The following is a 4,170-nucleotide window of genomic DNA, read 5'->3' on the forward strand; positions in this document are numbered from 1 at the left end:
CCATAGGCTGAAGGGCTGCAGAGGTTAATCACTTTGATTAATTTCTAATCAGCCCTGCCTATGTTCCAGAGGAGATGGTCAACATTACCACTCTGCAGAGGCTGGGCTACGACCCAGAAGCACTTCTAGGACAGATGCAATTAATTCCTGAGAGCTTAGTTTCTGAACCTCATTGGTAAACGCCGGAGCTCTCATTTCAGTCACAGCTCGGTCGAAAGTGAGAAAATGCAGAGAGCAAACCTTTTCACCAATTGACCTTTGCATCCTTTTTAAAAGGAAGCGATAGGAACTTTAAAGCAGGGAATGTTTAAAATGGTCTAAATCAGTTATCATTTAAAAAAATAATTCTGAACAGCTAAAGACAACTCCTCCTATAGAGATGGATTTTTTCAGAAAATAAAAGCAATTCTTTTTCAAATTAGTTTCTAAAAAAACCCAGGGTAGTTAAAGCAGAGCTGGAATGATTATGAAACCTGAACTTATTTTGGCCTGGCGGAGCTTTTGGTTCTCCTGCTAACACAGAACATCCGTTTCGGGGTGTGGTCATCCCAACTACTGTCTCACAGGTGCAGAGAGACGGCTGGCGCAGAACTATCAGATTCCCTTCTGGGGAGTCTATTTCAGTAAGAAAAAGAAAACAAACTTAGGACAATATTGCATTTTCCCCAACCCCTCAACATGTAGCCTGAGATCCTGTATATGTTATCAACCATTCCAGTTTAACCCTTTAGTGTTAGGAAAATTTTAATATTTTTTTAATTAATCAAAAGAACATATAGGGCAATGAATGTACAAATGCGCTTTACACAATTGATGTGTATATGGATTGTGATAAGAGTCGTATGAGCCCCTATTAAAATGATTAAAAATTTAAAAAAAGAACATATAAAATCGTATCCAGAGTTCTTCCAGTTTCATAAAGAACTCCAAATAACTTTTTTTCACAGAATGAAAAACATTTCTGTACAAACCTTTAAAACGGGCTGCAATAAAATGGTCAGGAGCAAAATTCACTTCCCGTTCTTCTGTGGTCTGTGGTGAGAGCCCCCCGCAGGCGGGCGGGTGGGCGGCCGGCTGGGGCTCAGTTGCGTAAGTCTGCAGCACAGGAAGCTGGAGGTGTGACTGGCAGAATCGTTTGGTTTTAGAGTCAAAGGCATCTCGCACGCCAACCATCCCACACATCTCACAGGTAGCCATGCCAGATTTACCATCTGGGTCTGTGTACACCTGCCCATTGTTTTTGGTAATTGGGAGATTGGAAGGTAAAGGAGCAACTTCTTCACTCTCCTCAGAGCAGGAGCTGCTACTCGGATCCTTACTGCAGCTGTCGTAACCGTCGAACATCCCGAATGCGTCTCCTCTCTTCCTTTCACTTGTCAGGGAGGCTGCAGAGGGGACGGCTGCCTTGGGTGACCTCTAGTATTTTTCCCGGCTCAGATGCTTTGCGTTTTCCATTAGGGCCTCATGGGTAGGGGCTGTCCGTGCTCCCTGGGCCCGCAGCACCCACTCCCCGTGCTGGGGACAGGTGCCTGTACCAGGACGGCAGCGACTACAGGGGGCCCGCCTGGGCCCAGACGAGTGACCGCAGCTACTTACTTTTATCTGGTGGCTTCGATGTTCTCAGCTGCTCCCAAAGACTGCTTATTCAGCGACAGTTGCCTCCTTTAGCCAAGCTGTGGACGAAACAAAAAGTTCTTAGTTGTCTTTGCCTGGTTTGCTTCCTCAATATTAAAACATTACCCTTTAGCTGGGCAAGATTTAGAGGTTTATTGTTAGTCTTATGCAAGACTAACTGAAGTTAGAAACAAATTCAATTTTGTGTAAGGTGACCTTGTAAAGCAATCAAACCTTGGTCTGACATGCCTCATACGATCCATTTCAAACCATAAAGAAGTGCATCTTCACATGTGCCGTTGTTACAGGAGACAACGAACCAATTCGAACGGCTAAACATCTTACAGAGGCACCAAGGCTTAGGAAATCTCAACTACAGTGCGAATTTTCTGTTCTCCCTATCAAATGACGCCGTTTCCGGTACCCCACTACATTCCACTGGCAAACCCATCTTCTTATTTACTTCCATTGCACCTACATTGGCTACGAGACTGAGAGCAGGATCTGGGCGGCTTGTGATTCCTCTCCCGTGACAGTGACGAGGTTTGTGGTTCCAGAAGTGGAAAATGGGGGAGCTCACGAACACATCCTTTAGACTCAGGCTCCCTGACCTGGGAATCTTCTGGACTCAGGAACCAGAGAGAGCTGCAATACTGGAGGTGGCGGGACGTGGCAGGAAGCATCACCGGGCAGTGGCAGCGGGCGAACCAGGAGACCAATAGGAGACAGTGCCATCGGTTTCTCAATCCAGGGAGAGAGCGAGCTGGTCGGCTTTGGGCAGGAGGCTTGCTGGTGGGGTGGGGTGCCACCTACACTTTGTGACAAGCAGGCTGAGCTTTGGGGCCGAGGATCCCAGGGCCAGAAAAAGGTCTGCCTGTGAGCACTGCTGACATCAAAGAGTCCTGATTGAAGAAATGTATCCTGAATCATTCCTGGTCTTGAATGGCAACCTGTTATTTCCCTAGTAAACTTCATAATTGTCTGTGAGTTCTGTGTGGCCATCGCAACAAATTGCTGAACCCGGCAAAGAAGGAGGGATGGTTGGTGTCAGGCTTGGTTAAAAAGATTGGAGAAAGGAGGCGTGTCTGACCTAGGCCTCAAGGAATCAGCCTTGGGCTGTTTGATCTTGAGTCTCCTCCTCTGTGAAGTTAGAGGCCATCAGAGGCCCCACCAGGGCATTTTTTTTTACAAAGAGAAAGAGAAAAGACAGAGCCATGGCCCACCTGACCTGAGTTGATGCCATACCTGCAGAGGGAAGAGACACCTGTTCTAAGATCTGACTGCCCAGTGACTCAGAAAGAAGGGAAAACTCACCACCATCGAGTCTATGCCAGCTCATAGGGACCCTATACTCAGAAACAGACCTGGGTAATTTGTGAAGAAGAGCACACATCCCCTATTAGCCATAAATGGGGCTCTCTGCAGTACAATGGGGTTCTCTGCACCCAGCATTTCTGGGATGGAATTTACATATATCTGTCAAAAATAATTCATTGAGTGTCAGCATGTCCTGTGATTGGTTTATTTTATGGACCTAGAAGGAACTGGTCAATTTGCTATGCAAATAGGGGTGTGTGAGTGACTTGTGGCAATTGGTTGTTTCGTGGTTCTGCTAAGAACTCCCTGACATGACATTGGCAAGAGTTTGCGTATGAGACTTGCCAACCATACAAAGTGGAGGGGGACCTCACTACCATCAAGAAGAGTCTGGAGCAAAATATATTCTTTGGACCAAGAGTTCTTATACTGAGGACCTCCTAGACCCAGATTGTACCATTGAAGACAGTGCGGGATGACACAAATCTCTAGTATGCACAGCAGAGCCCGGCATCTGAGACATGGTGGCATCAGGGGGAGCAGTGGGAATTCCTAGACAGGCAGGTCAATGTGGCGAGCTTGTTGATCCACAGAAAGAGTTTAGCACGATTGGATAGGAGCCTTGAAGGTGGAGTTGGGTGCTTCCAGTCACTAGAAGAGTTGCAATGCTTCTCTGAGCGGGGCAGAGGCCTGTAGGGCATGGTGGAAGAGCTGGTGGCAAGAAGTCAGAAGAGGGACTTGGGTGATGACAGAAAGCTGCTATTAGGAGGGCATCAGCCAAGCACAATGCAACACTGACCATGAATTGGTTCAGTTATCAATAGAGAGGCCAATGACAGAAAAGCTAAAGGCTTAGAAAGGTGCGTACTTAGCCCAGAATGCCGAGAAAAGTCCTGCCTACAGAAACAGCTGAGAAAGGTTGCCAGCTAGCATGGCCTAGAAGGGTTGGAAGATATCTTGATTGAAAAAGTTGATCCTGTGCTAAATTGTATCCTATAACTTCCAAGTTGACCTTGATCCAGAGCTGTCGCCTGTCATTTCCCTATTGTTAGGTGCCGTAAAGTCTGTTCTGACACATAGCCATCCCAAGTCCAACAGAACATAGCACTGCCCGGTCTTTGCTGTCCTCACAATTGCTCTTATGTTTGAAACCATTTGTGTGAGTCCAGGTTGACTAGAGAAACAAATTCCTAGAGGCACTCATGTGTGTATAAAAAAGAGGTTTACATACAAGAGCAA

At 46.6% G+C, this 4,170-nt stretch overlaps 1 pseudogene; it reads right to left on the reverse strand.

The window, feature by feature from the left end:
• The window catches only part of LOC101644442, a 50,122-nt pseudogene extending 48,778 nt beyond the window's left edge, over nucleotides 1-1,344 (reverse strand).
• Between the last annotated feature and the right edge of the window lie 2,826 nt (nucleotides 1,345-4,170).

Source organism: Echinops telfairi, unplaced genomic scaffold (genome assembly GCF_000313985.2).
Source record: "Echinops telfairi isolate 266 unplaced genomic scaffold, ASM31398v2 ScPeMD7_31;HRSCAF=116, whole genome shotgun sequence".
Classification (NCBI taxonomy): domain Eukaryota; kingdom Metazoa; phylum Chordata; class Mammalia; order Afrosoricida; family Tenrecidae; genus Echinops; species Echinops telfairi.